We start from the raw sequence: 14,942 nt of genomic DNA on the forward strand, positions 1-14,942 counted from the left end.
CAACTTTTTTATGGGCTTTCTTTTGGCCCTTTTATTCTTAGTTTTTTTCCAAACACAGGAATCCTTTTTAAATGGTAATCATAGAATCGTTAAGGTTGGAAAAGATCTTTGAGTCCATCTGCCATGACCACTAAACTATATCCTGAAGTACCACATCTGCAGGCTTCTTGAATACCTCCAGGAATGGTGACTCCGCCATCTCCCTGGGCAGCCTGTTTCAGTGCCTCACTCTTTCAGTAAAGAATGTTTTCCTAATTTAAACCTCCCCTAGCACAACTTAAACCCATTTCCTCTTGTCTTATTGCTAGTTACCTGGGAGAAGAGACCAACACCAGCCTCACTATGACCTCCTTCCAGGCAGTTGTAGAGAGCAATAAGATCTCCTCTAATCCTTCTCTTCTCCGTTCACCATCTGTGTCAGGAAGTTCTCTTCCACACACTGCCTTGTTGGCCTTTCCCATAACCCCCACCCACATGCACTTGACCTTACCATCACAGTCGAGTTCTACACAATCAAATCACTCCCTACCATACAGTGCCACTCCTCCACCTCTCCATTCCTCTCTATCCTTTCTGAAGTGTTTATAGCTATCCATTGCAGTACTCCAGTCATGACAGTCACCCCAACACAATTCTGTGATGGCAGCAGAACAGCCATGACATAGCTGCACAATGGCTTCTAGTTCTTCCTCTTCCATAGAATGATTTAGTAACTGAATATTTGAATCTAATAATAGCTACATAAAATGAACAGATGGAAGGATGAAAGCTTTTCACCTTCCTTTTTTTAACTCTTAAATTTAAAAGTATGCTTTTGTAAGCTTGGCACAAACTAACCAGAACAGAAATGGCTTTCAAAACCACTGTATAATTGTTACCTTTGTATGTGAAAATGATTCATTATCCTTGTAATTTACTTCTTTAAGTGTCCCCATTTCTAATTGGCAGTAGTTAATTGGAGATTCAGATACTGTGCTTATATTTGCGTAGGTGGTCTTTGTGATTCAAACATGCTGAATGGAACTGCTAAGTAAGATTTTATTATTATTTTGATAGGTATAATTAAAATTTGGCTTGTTGTAGAATTTATAGAGTGGAAAGCATTTTTGTTTTCCAAAGATGTGAATGCATACATATATCACATCAAACAGTTTGAGGTTTACTTGAGCTTCCAGGAAGCACTTGGCCACATTTTTTTATGCACATCTAGCAATTGTTGTTCTCCCTCTTCTCTGCCTCTTCACTATTTCCCTTTATCATTTGTTAGTTACAGATAATGGAATTACTGTGCTAAAAGACAGATTATAGGAGGCTCTTCATTTGCGGTTGAATTCTGTTTTGACAGTACATGTTAAAGTCCTGTTAGTGTTTTAAATCCTATGGGGAGTTAATGTGTTTGCTTTAGCTGTACACAAGGAAACATAATGTGCAGTTTTGCTTTCCTTTGGTTGATGGCATGTTAGGCAAAGTCCAGCCTGCTGACCTGGTAACAGGCTTTCCGGTTCATTGGGGCATAGTAGTGACTTTTTGTTTTCTTCAATCTGTTCTGCTCATCTAGTAAAATAAGTTTATGACTACTGTGATTTGGTTACTGCACAGATTCTTTATACACACTCGGGTTTATTATCTGCCACTGAGAGTTTGTGCTGTGCCACTTTGTCAGGGCTTCATTTGGTAGCTTACCATCCTGACTTTGTGGATGGAGTTCTTAAGCTGTTTATGGTTTATAGAAGCGTTGTCAGTGAGTGATGAAGCAGTCCCTTTCCCTTTACAAAAAACAGCTGTGGAGGAATGTGATATATTGTTGGCCTGTGATGCAATTCATCGCTACAATTGACTTTTCTTAGTGTAAAATAGAGGAGCAAAAAACCGACACTTGTGTTGTTGGCAGGCTGGGATAGGCAGTTGAGACTGGAACGTTGGTTTGGCAAGTTTTAATAGATTCAAGTCAATAGTTTGCTGGAGGATGTTTGCTTTGTTGTGGTTTGCTTTTTGTGGGGGAGGGCAATTTAATTTTCTTTTAACGTAGGTGAATTTGAATGTTGGTGAAAGTTGAACACTGTAGAAGTCTTAGAATCTGAAACCTGTATTTGTTGAGATGCCACGTTAAGTCTCCCACAGCACTGCATCCATGTGTCTCTGCTCTGGAGAGTTCACAGAACAGTTAGTTCTGTTTCTATCATGTTCAAGCCTTGGCCTCTCTTCTGAAGAGCTTAAAAAGGATCCAATTAACATCAGTTGTATAACAGGGGCATTTTTGTGTGTGTGTGATGTGGAACCTGCCCACTGGGAACTGGACTGAAATTCAACAGCTTCCTTCACATAGCAAATAATCAAATGCTGGTCATGAAACTCAGCCCAGACATGCACTAGTGCAAAGGAGCTGCAAAGCTGTGTATCCTGATGTACAGTCCTAGGAACCCTCTGTCTTGAGTGCACTGGCAGAACATTCAGACCTTCTGATACTGATACCTATGAAGCTGAAAACCTGAAGGTGTTCACATGCACAGCAGAGATCAGCTTGGTATCAGTGTTCAGTTTTTTGCCCTGGTCACAGCTTTATTCTCTGGTTGTGCCAAATTGGGTGTGATATTTTGTGCTGTTTTATGAGATATCCAAAACTACCTTTTCCACAGTGATCTGTAACATCATCTGTAAGCTCAGATGCTGTGGAGCAGCTGTGATGTCCTACTGCGGCTGATAAACCACCTCCTGCTCGCTTGGGCCATGTGCTGATTCATGAAGAGGACCAGAGGTGTTGACACTGTCTTTTTGTCTTCATGGAGGGCATTGAACCTTGCCTGCCTTGAACCTTGCCCATGTAACATCCTGGAGTTGGCAAAAGTGAGTTTGAAGTGAATTTCTCTTTCCTGGCTCCTGCACACCACAGTAGAAGGTGACTTCCGTCCTTTGCACCATAATCTCTGCTGCCTCCATCCTTTGCACCTGTCCTGACCTCACCAGGTTGCCACTACCACTGGCTCCTTCCCATGCTTTCACTAGCAGTTAGGCTGGAGGTAGGTGCTGACCATCCTGAGCTCTGCAGCCTACCCTTCTCTAAGGGCATTGCTTTTGTAACTCTTCTTGTCTCCGGCATTTTTTTTTCCACAAGACCTCTAAAATCTGTGTATCTTCAACAGTTTGACATCCTGGTTGATGTCAGTCAGTTGAAATGAAACAATGGTTTATAATGTGGCTGGCACAAGCAAAGGTATAGGAGCCCTGAAGCTCTAGGAAATAAGACTTCAGATTCTTCAGACAAAAAGCAGTACCCCAAGAGCCTTTGGGAAAGCTGAGTTGAAGAGGAGGAACACAGTGTCTGTTCTGGAAAGACTAGAATTTAGTCACCTCCTGCTGATAAAACTGTAGTTAGTAAGCTTCAAGGGAAAGAGTTCATTTTGTAAGGATATGTTAATTTTTTCCCCTTGACTATTATTTTAGAAGTAATTGTAGGACTATATTCTCTCTAATGGGAACAAAGTTTGAGAACCATATAGTGGGGAAAATGCATGTGGTTTGCTAAGATGTGTGGGAAATTTTATTGGAATCTCAGAGCCTCTCTGCTTCAGTCTCCAGCTTCCATGCCATGAGATCATCACATGGTTGTCAAATTGGCAAAAAATACCCACACCTTAAAGCTCCCTTTAGAACATGATGCTTGTTAGATTAAAATATTTCTTATTAATGTTGTATTCTTAGCTAAACTGGGTGAGCACAACTGCCTTTTAAGTGTCCTGCCTGGCTTTCCTTGCAGACGAGGTGCCAGTTGCAGTTGGTGTATTTTGCTCTGGATTCAGAACAGCAGTGACCCTGCCAAATAGTTTCTTAGCTGCATTTAAAAATAAAAGGGCTGTTTATACATTACAATCCACAGAGGGTCTGAAATCAGTGTGTCCTACGATGAATACAAATCATAGACAAAAAGTGTTTTGTTGGAAGGCCTCACAAATATGGAACTGATTACTGCTACACAGCACAGATTTCCCTTTGTAAGATGGAACTGATATAATTCCTTCCTGATAGCTAGAAACTATAATTGAGTTGGGTTTTTTTTGTGTTTTAAACAGTACCACCCTTGAAAATGAGCAAGAGGGATGGAATCCTAATCCATCTGCAATTGATGGGAATTCCACCTATAAATCAAAATTTTAATATCCATTCAACTGCCTGATTTCTGTGGGGGTACTGCTAACAACGTCATAGCTGTGGTTTTGTCAAGTATTCAGCTTCATCTGGATTAAAATACCTTTCATAGGTCAGTGACAGAATTCAATTTGCAGACTGACCACAGAGCTTTTTTCGGGGCAAGAACTGATTTGAGTGTGACATGGAGTCAAGTGAAATTCCGTTTTTAAAACTCTGCTCTGCTGTCTCTGTAACACATCCAGCACTACTCAGCCTTTCAGTACTATTCATGGTATCTCTAAGAGGTTTTCTCAGAAGTTAAAGGTGTGAACTGGTGTAAAACAAGCTCTTGCCCTTGTAGGAGCACTCATCTGTCAAGAGTGTGCTGCTGCTTTTTCCACTCATTTTTCTCCCTTTTTCCTTCTCATTTATATCCTCCTGTCTGCTGCCTACGGAGATCAGAGAATAGTTTGTTTAGTGATGATAAGAAAAGCAGAGAGCAGGGAGGAATTTGAGTGATGGATGCTTTGGTTTTGTGGCCCTCCCTCTGAGGCTGATTTGCATTTGTTTTGCAGTTGGGACAGACTGCCTCAGATGAACATTCTCCATCTTCCAGGCCTTGTCCTGAATTTGGTGGCAGCTTGGGTCAGGACAGTATCACAGCTCATCTCTATACAGGTTATGGAGAGCAGCCAGGAAGAAAGGCACCCGGGGCTAGTGGTAGATAGTAGCTGAAGATGAGCCAGCAGTATGCCTAGGTGGCCAAGAGAGCCAATGCCATCCTGGCCTGCATCAGGTATAGTGTGACCAGTAGGACAAGGGAGGTTTTTCTGCCCCTGTACTCAGCCCTGCTCAGGCCACACCTTGAGTACTGTGTCCAGAAATGTTGAGATACTGGAATATATCCAGAGAAGGGCAACAAAGCTGATGAGAGGCCTGGAGCACAGCCCTGTGAGGAGAGGCTGAGGGAGCTGGAGGTGTGCAGCCTGGAGAAGAGGAGGCTCAGGGCAGACCTTATTGCTGTCTGCAACTACTTGAAGAGAGGCTGTAGCCAGGTGGGGTTGGTCTCTTCTGCCAGGCAACCAGCAACAGAAGAAGGGGACACAGTCTCAAGTTGTGCTGGGGAAGGTATAGGCTGGATGTTAGGAGGAAGTTCTTGCCAGAGTGAGTAATTAGCATTGGAATGGGCTGCCCAGGGAGATGGAGTCACCGTCCCTGGAGGTGTTCAAGCAAAGCCTGGATGAGGCACTTAGTGCCATTGTCTAGTTGATTGAACAGGGCTGGGTGATATGTTGGACTGGCTGAGCTTGGAGGTCTCTTCCAACCTCGTTGATTCTATGATTCTATGATTTATTTTAATTCTTGTGTGACAGTTTTTGAAGGGCAGAGTTGTATCCGCAGCAGAGAACTAAAGATTGTTCATTCTTTTTCCATGTTGCTGCTGTGAAGGTGCTTCATTTTCCTTCTGTCATCTTGGGTAAGCTGTCCAATTCTTTGCTCCCCTCTCTCCCATGTAAGCTAATTCTTTACTGTATAAGGATGACTTAAAACTTAATTATTATGTTTGGAGAATGGAAGATGTCCCTACCAGGGCACAGTGTCATTTGCAAACAGAAGACAAGGAATGTTTATCCATGGGCTGATGACTCCGGAAAGAAATATGTTGTTACCTTAAAAATAGAAACAACTTGACAGTGTAGTTTTCCCAACAGTCATGACTGTCGCATTTTTATGCCATGAGTTTCCTCTTTTTAATTAAAAAGCAATTCCAGGGAATCACTTTTGTCTCCACTTCGCAGTGATAAGTAGGGGTTGGCATTTCGCACTGAAAGGGCTGCATTGACCAGGATGGGTGTAGCTTTCTTCAACTTGCCTACAAAGCTAAAGAGATGCAAAGCAGCTCGTTGCTCAATTCTGCTGACCTTAGCAGCCAGGTAGGACAAATTAAAAAGAAAAAAAAAAAGACTATCTAGCCTCAGTCTGGGTATTTAATGGGTCCCAGAATGTGCTGAACTCTTTAGTCTAAATGGGCTCTTTAGTGTGGTGTCAAATAAGCTAAAAAGCAAAGGAGCTTCCGTCATTGTTTAAACTTGTTTAGCTCCTGTTAAGGCTAATGTACATTTATTCAGGCTGACAAAGTGCTGAATTTACACAACAGGGATAGTAACAATTAGGTCAGATAGTTTTTAAATGGCAGTAGGGATGGGGGGAATAATTCACTCTTTTATGCTCATGAATGGAAATTGTTAGGCCAACTGGAATACCTGCACATGCTGGTCTCGCCCACTATTCCTTCCTCCTGTTTGTCTCAGTGCCATGTCCAGCTCTATCCCATCTGTTCGTGCACCAGCTATCAGCCAGGCTTTGCTTTACGTTTTGGCTGTGGGGACGTGGCATTCCTAGTGTGATCCCATGTATTTCAGTAAGCCTGTAACTGTCCTGTGAAGCTGACTCTTCTCTGCTGGGATCTGACCCAGACCAGTAAGTTACACTTAAGAAAGATGAAAATTCAGTCATTAAAAATAGGTTTTCCACTCGAATTTATAAAGTTGAACTCTAATCTTCCATGGTGTCCACTTAAGGCTACCTCGTTCTTATATATTTATTATCAATATCTCCCTTAACTAGTAACAGTCCCCCATGCCATGGAGAAGTGGTGAGGTGTCTGTATCCTGTGCCTTTCTTAGGTATTTGTGCATGGTGACTCCTGGGAGAGAATCCCGGATTAGTTAATCCATGGAGCTGATCCAGCACAGCAGGACTTGTTTCTCGAAGAAGGTTTTTTTTCTTGTCTCTCCTAATATTTGAACAAGCACTCTTGTTTAATTCAGTGAAACAGAATCTGCTTGCATTTGAATTGTGGTCAGCAGCGGGCATGCTGGGCTGGTTGGATCTCTTAAGCTGTAGCCATTTACTTCCCCATTGAGATTTAAGCTACTCATAGCTCATTTGGTTTGCATGTTTCCCTTCTTTAAGGAATCATTAAACAGCCCCAAACATTCCCGTCGGACTGGCTGCAGCGGCTCCCGCCAGCTGCGCAGGGCAAAGTCAATCGGCAGAAGCATCCCAGGACTCCTGAGACAGAAAATCGCAGGGAAAAGCTGGAATTTGACGGAATGGATGAAGATTTAAGTGTCACACACACCCCAACTACCTGATAACAAGTACCTGCCAATGTGTATGTGCCTGTAAATGTTTGTTCACCAGGAGCACCTCTCGGTGAATGTTGTCTCCGAAGCCGTGAGCAGGCGCAAGGGCATCTCCGGCATTCCTGGCTGGCGAAACTGGGAGCCGGTGCTGTAAACGCATCTCCTTGGAACTGGAGTGAATGCTGCTGAGCTGAAACCGCAGCAAGTTGCGTCACTGAACAGTATTTCCTCCCTAAGACTTCCCCCCATTTTTGGCTTTGCACCAAAACCGTGCAGGAGCTAAACCCGAGCTGCACTTGGGGACATTGTCCATGTGGTGGCACCAACAGAACAGCAGAGAGGGGCAGGGAGCTGCCGAGCTGAGGAAGGAGAAGCCGAGAAGGACGGAGCCAGCACAGCGCAGCGGAGCCCAGGGTGACATCTTCACAAACCCAAAACTGAACTTCTTCCCTTTTTACGTTCTTGGTGGCTTTCCCTGCTGCCCAAGAGTTCTGAAACTCCCTGTGTTGTAAGTCATCTGTTTTTCAAGCATCAAAAATGGCTCTAGCTAATAACAGCGTTGCTACAGCTTTCCCTTGTGCCCTACAGAAAAGTGTCCTGATTGCCTGTGACTCCGAACGGCAGTGAGCAGATGGACGGCAATGCACAGGGTTCCAGGAGAGTTGCTGCGTGTGGTCCCAGTAGCGCAAAAGTTTGCTTATAGCATCTGCTCTGAAGAATGTGATCACAGGATAAATCTACCATCTCTGTTGTCCTGTTCCTCTTTCCTAGCTGTTTCCATACATATGCGGTTTGTATGCACTTAACATCAGGGAATGCATCGTTATTAGGAGTGGGTAAATACTAACAGCAATGAAGAGCTGGACAACAAAAATGGGAAAACATCTCTAGAGGGAGAAGACAGTGAGGAGACAGTGCCTGTCTCTTTATAGGACTGCTCTCAAGTGAAAACAGCATGATTTATTTGACTGTTTAATACACCGATTTTTCAGAGGTACTTGGTCAGGAAATAGCTGTTTAGTCCCACAGAAAATTCCAGTGCTTCAGAGCTTGCTTCCATTCCAGATCAGATTGAGAAGTGCAAACTACTCCCAAAAGTAAAGCTCTGTGACACGTTGGCTTGGGATAGTTGAGCTGGGCCCATTGCTTGGGTCGTTTCAGCCACATTTAAATAGTTCCTGTCTTAAAAAGACACCACTTGGAGACTTAACGATTAGATCAAGGCAGTATTGCTCTCTAACACACTGCAAAACCTGCGCGTTTGGGGTTTAAATCCTGATTTTCTGCCATCTGTATTACACTGAACTGTTTTCAGCAGCTTTCCTTGCAATGTTTAGCAACTCCACATCTGAGTTGGAGATATCCCCAAGTCAAGTTGCCCCTAGTTGGAATTTTAAAGGCAAAAGAGGAAAAGAAAAACTTGTCTTCTATTTTAGGGTCTGGCCGTACTGGTAATGCGAACACCGCAGAGTGAATAGTTAACTAGCACATGAGAATCTAAAAAGGTGTAAAGCAAATGCAGTGCAGCAGCCTATTTGCCTCCTTCAGCTGGAGCAGCATGAAGACATTAAAAATAGATTTACAGATTTCATAATGTGATTGCAACATTCACACAGGTTGGGAGTTTTAATTTAACTTTGAACTGGATAATGCAGATTGCATGGAGACCAGAATGGACTATATTCTAATGGGAGAATTTGCCTTATGCAGGATTAACATTTCAAAGGCAGAGAAGGATTTTTCGAGAAGATGGCACAATGATCTGGCTTGCTTGCCAAGTTGACATCCTCCTAAAGCTCTTGGCATCAGTGTGTGGTTTCAGACCATTTCTGGCAGGTAGGGCACCAGGGAGGCACTAGCTCTGCTTTTATCGTGTTCCTTCATGTTGACCACATGTGATATAGCTGGCCATGGTACGGTCTGGTACATTTTGCTTCTGTCTTCTCTTGACATTAAGATATCCAAGCAAACAGCTCTCTGCTAAGCAGAGGCCCAGCACAGCCCCAGTATACTCTAGCAGTGTGCTGTCCTGGTGGAAGTCACCGTGTCACTGAAAGCAGATTGCATTTTAGCTGAGACTGCCCATACCTCTTCAGTCAGTAGTGATTAGCTTCCATTCCCATCCTTGCTTTGCTTTGTGTTCACTCAAATTGAAGGTGTTCGCATCTGGAAGCAGCACTTGACATGAACGCTCTTGTACTTGAGTGCATCTTATAAACCTGCTTCAGAAATGGGCTGGTTTGGCAGTAAAGTAGGAGTGTGTGTATCTCTTGGAGATGAGGAGCACTTAGAGCTCTGGTAGAGGTGCTGCAATTGCAGGTGGAACTCTGAGAAGTTTGCAGAATTTGCTCTCACCAGGAGAAGCTGGGCTGTGTCTCAGAGGTTCCAGCACTCAGCACAGGATTACTTAAACAAAAATGTGTATTAGAAAGTTAAGAAAAAACAGTGTTTTAGCACTTCTGGCTGGGTGAGTGATGTTATCCTCTCATGTTTCTTCCCTAATAGCTGCCATCATGCTCTGACTCAGGCATAGCTGTCTTGAATGATGCTTGCTAGAAAAGGAATTCTGGGCAGGCAGGTATTCAAAGAATTCGTATCACTAACCAAGGTAGGTGGTTGCAGTAAAAAATTTGGGAGTGCAGTGGAAAAGGTGAACACAGAAAGGACATGGGCAGGTCCTTAGGCCATATAGGCAGAGTGTGAAACCCTTTGCTGTTTTGCTCCAGAAGGATCAAACTACCACCCCTGTACTTAGGAAGGCAGAACACAAATCTAAGCCCCTGCACATGCAGATGTGTAATTTTAAAGATGCTATGCATGTCACACACTATTTTGCACCCCAGAGCAAGGACATCAGATGGGGTCATACAACCTGCTACCTCCTAAGAAAGTATGCTCATAGGCCCAGCCCCTCACCACATCGTGTTGTGGAAACCCCCTCTGGGATTTATCTCTTTGATAAAAGCTTCCCCATGACAGCTGAACACTCAGTATGGCACCAGCTAGCTGTTTTCAGTAGAAGTGGAAGCTGAGTATTTGTGTCAGTAGCCCTATATCCCTCTGTAAGGGAGGGACAGAGACAATGCAACACTCCGCTGGTGTGAGCTCTGCATGCTTTCCTAGCATGGTGGCATTTCATGATCACAGGCATTATCCTTGTTCTTCAACAGTGTCAGAAAATGGTCCATATGGAAAACAAAAGAGTGATGGGACAAACAAAAGGAATTATGAAAACTATATAATTTTGTCTGAGAAGTCTGATGCCTTCTGGGAAGTACCATATAATACCCAGCATGGAGTACCCCATCAAACACAGACAGCACAGACATGGAGCAATATTGAGCAAGAAGTTTGACCAGAACACCGATTATTGATTTCAAAACATCCCAGTGCAATGTGGCCACAACAATTCAAGGCAAAATTGAAGTAGTCAGAAAGAATCAAAGTGGTGCAGACCAACGGTTGTTGAAGATCACTTAATGCAGATATGCAACAGCTGCAACAAGCTTCCTGCAGAGACATGCCTTTATATTTAATTTAAGTACAGGCACCAGCACTGGCAGGAGAGGCAATGCTGTCTGAAAGTAGTAGTGAGCTTTCTGCATCTGGGACAAGAATTCATACTGAACCCCATAAAAAGTGAAGCAGTCCTGAACAGCTTCAGTGCAGTGACTGAGGGCTGAGGGTTGTCCATGAACTGAGCTATCTCCTTACATCTTCAGAAGTTAAAAATTAGGTTATTTGTAAGCTTGCATTGCTGCTGTTGGCGTGATAGTTGTCCTGAGGATAAGGATGCTGCGATTTGCCAGAGCACAAATTAAGCCACTGCTTTTACACTTGGCCTCTTTTCAAAGTACACTGGTGTTTCCAGCCAGTTACAGCAGCCTCTGGGGTTCATGGGCTATTTCCAAGTGACCTGTGCATGATAACAAAGAAAAATAAGTTTTAATTTTTTGATCTCTAGCATTGGCTGGAAGGTGTCTGGAGATCACCAAAATTAAACAGGTTGAGAACTGGCCTCCATTAGTAGGCCCAAACCAGCAAACACCTGTTTGTGTATTCTAGATGGAGTTTGAATGGTTATTGTCTGAAAGGCGCAGACAATTCTCCAGTGTGAACATATTTAACACTAAAATGTTGGATTTTGATGGCATAGCAAAACTGTCAAGGAACAGACTGTGCCACAGGGTACATCCAAAAGCTCACTTTGAAAGTGGCTGTGCTTTTGTGTGATCTCTTTGCCTTATTTCTTCTAAACTAGAAGCTGTCTAGCTGAGGAATCTGGTCTGTCTTCCTGTGATATTGGCTGGGGCTGAGGTCCACCGGTGTGTTGGGTAAGGTTCATGATAGTATTTACAACCGAAGCTCGCTGATTGTTATCTGGCTGTCTTTTAAAGTTACACTGTATTTAATGACAGGTCTGTTTTTTTCTGAAATGAAGTTTCAGATCTCTCTGAAACAAAGCAGCAAGTGCTTGAGAAATGGATTCATTCCTCTTTATTAGCTGTGGATTCAAGATTTAGAGATTATTGGAATCATCTTCACTAATTCAGCTTGGAGCATTCCTGCAGGTTCTTTAACCTCTGCGGATGTTCCCTTTCATCAACAGGTATTGCAATAACAACTTTTTCTCCTTTTGGGCAAAAGTTAAATATGAATTTATGTCATCATTGCATTAAGATTTCAGATCTCTGCTGCAAAAGCTAATCAATGTTACTGTGATTTTACCTGCCCTGAGATTATGGGCAAATTACCCTCCATTGGTATAGGTAAAATTCCCATAGCAAGCCTGGTGTGTGTTTGTTAAGCTTCTCTGAAATGACTTTTCAAAGGATGCAAACCTGGGCTCAGCTGTAGTATTTAATGGAGGCAAACTGTTACCTCGAGTCTTTAAAGAACATGCTCTAACCTTTTTGCTAAAAATTCTGCTCTGCTGTTAGCAAGTTTTACCCAATATTTAAATGAAACTTACTCCTTTTCAACCTTTGCCAAGCTGAGGTTATTAAGAAAGAGATACAAATTAAAAGGATTAAAAATGCAGCTCTAATTAAACACATATGAGCAGTTAAGAGTCAGCTCTGCCCTGGTTATCTGTGCACATAGAAGTATCTCACACAACTTAAAACAGCCATAGTCTCCATTAAGTGTTTGCTGAAGGCACCACCAAACAATATAATAATATGCTGTGCCTTTCTCTAGATTTTTTTCTAGGTAGGTCCTAAAATGTGTTTTAGAATTAGATGAGCCATTGCTGTCCCCACTTGCAAAAGAGGAGCTGAGCAGAGAGCAACGAGAGTAGTTCTCTGCTTGCATCGTCAACAAACTGGACATGGAGAGCTGGTTGTCCCCAGAAGCTGTGCCAGTCCCATGAAACAGGATGGGGGTGGGTTGTCTTTCCAAGCAGACCTGATGTTTCTTTTCAGAAGAATGTAAACTGCAACAAAAACACATCAAGCAGGTTTGGCTTTCTATGGCAAAAGTGAGTTGATATCTCTTAATAAGTATCCAAACAAGCGCTGGAAGACACGTAATCACAAAACAGCATGTGCGATCACAGCTTGGCGTTTTAAAGGATTAGAGGGGGATTAGGACGTTTGTAAATTCCTCTCCAACCTTTTGTAGAGGCAGGATGGAATATTTTTTGAAGAATTCACAAGCTGCATCTGTCTGTTAAAAGCCTTTATTCCCCTGATCCGGGCTGGGTGTGGATCGCTTGGTGATCTATTTTTCTTTAAAGGTATCAGAACATAGCACATCAGTCTAGGCTGTATATAAATCCTGCTCTGCATGATCCCTGACAAGTTTCAGGGGCTTTGTGCTCCTCATGAAGAACAGGAACACCTTCTTGCGCCAGAGTATAACAAGTCCGTTCATTCTCCTGCTGGTGTTGCTGGTCTAATGCACCCACCCGAGAGAATAAATCACCTGAGGGAAAAAAAAAGTGAGTCATTTTTGATCCTCAAGAAGTGTTCCAGAAGAGGTATTCATATTCTAGTACTTCTGGGGCCAGCCTGTCATGAAGGGCCTGAAAAATCACAGTAACTAATCAGGGTTCACCAGACAGGACTTACCTGCTTTTTTTTCCTGGGAGTGGGAGATGAAGCTGGACAGGAAGGGAAGCAAAGGGAACACCCTGACTTGTACCTGCATCCAGGTGAGATGATCTGACAGATCATTTGGATGTGGTACATATTAAACAGTGCTGTTCAGAGCATCATTCCTCAGGTGAAAAGGAATAGGATTTTCTTTTTCATCTATTTGCTTGAATGTATTACTTTTCCAATGCTGTTTTGGCTATTGATTGATGGGAAATGCTCTAAGGAGAGATGTTCACTTGTTCACTGGGGCTGTGGTACCCAGCGCTCACCCACTTACTTTGTAATGGAGGTGAACCTTTCTCTGTATTCATGTCTCTTCCTTTATCCACAATTGCAGCCCGGTTTGAGAGCATGGGTAAAGACCAGAAATGTGGCTAAAGCTGCAGGTCAAAGCTGACTGTGCTGCAGGATCCCTGAGTTGTCATCTTCTCACTAAGGCTGCTGAGGATGGAGTTTATGTGCTGCCCAACTCTACCTGCTTCTAGCTGTTTGCTGATTTGGCAGGGACAGCGTAACAAAAGAAGCCTGCAAACCTCAGGCTGAGCTTTTAGGTAATTTATTACTTTTTATTTTCCCCAAAATGTCTGAACATCCAAAGCTTTGAACTTGACTATTTCCTCTATATTACTATCTCACCACTGTTTCTTTAGGCAAAAGCTAATCTTGACCATGAAAACCACCTTGGGTTAAGGATGCAAATTTAAACCATCCTATCTAGTCTTCAATAGCCAGTGTATGACCACTTACTGCTACCCTCTGAAGACAGCTCACAGCTGTCACCCTTGGACAGGAATTGGCAAAGCTTTCTGGGCTCCATATGTGAGCAAACAACTGCAGCAGCTCTGCCCTTAACAGCTGCAGGCATTGTCATTGCCTATACTTATTTCTTCCATTTTTACTGTCTGAATTTACCAAGATACAATCATAAGGGGGTTTGCCTAGAAAAGTCTGAAGAAATACATGCAGGATTTGGAGATCAGAAGGAAGTCCTCCAGCTGCAGGCTTCTGATCTTTTGCCTTTATATGAGCTTGTGACTCAAGTATCAATGCAGGTGACAGAGCCACCACCCAAGTAGCAACAGCATCCTCCTGCCAATGGGAGGAGAGGGGTTCCCACCCCAGGTCAGTTGGACTGGTTCTTTGCTCCCTTCTGGCTCTTCATTTGCTTCTAAGCGTATTTGGAGTGGTGCTCATTCGCCAGACTGTGTGGATAAGTAGGGCATGGGGATATTAATTTTTGTTGCTACTTGTCCTTCAGACCTGGCCTGCGAGTTCTGGCCCAGGGCCAAACTGCAGAGGTTCTTGGATTGCCAACAGCCCTCTAACCAGAGGGAGTTTGCAGCAGAGTGCTCCGCTCTGTAGAAACACAAACACAGGGTTTCATATGTTCACTCCTTAGGAAACACAGTCATTCACATTAGTTTAATTAACCTGGAGAAGCCATTGTACTGAAATGCAGCCACCTGTAAGGGAGAGCAGGGCCGAAGTGGGAGAAAGGTCCCAATTTTAAACCAGAAGAGTAGGTGTTACTCTTCCTTTAGAAGTGGGCAGGGATTAGTACACACAGGCC

General features: G+C 43.3%; 1 long non-coding RNA gene across 1 annotated transcript; it reads left to right on the forward strand.

Moving 5' to 3' along the window:
- Window positions 1-2,579: 2,579 nt before the first annotated feature.
- LOC135188204 (uncharacterized) lies at window positions 2,580-8,009 on the forward strand. The gene is made up of 3 exons (XR_010307607.1): window positions 2,580-2,844; window positions 5,575-5,602; window positions 7,102-8,009. It is a non-coding gene; the product is annotated as an uncharacterized LOC135188204 (long non-coding RNA).
- Window positions 8,010-14,942: the final 6,933 nt, after the last annotated feature.

This window comes from Pogoniulus pusillus, chromosome 29 (genome assembly GCF_015220805.1).
Source record: "Pogoniulus pusillus isolate bPogPus1 chromosome 29, bPogPus1.pri, whole genome shotgun sequence".
Classification (NCBI taxonomy): domain Eukaryota; kingdom Metazoa; phylum Chordata; class Aves; order Piciformes; family Lybiidae; genus Pogoniulus; species Pogoniulus pusillus.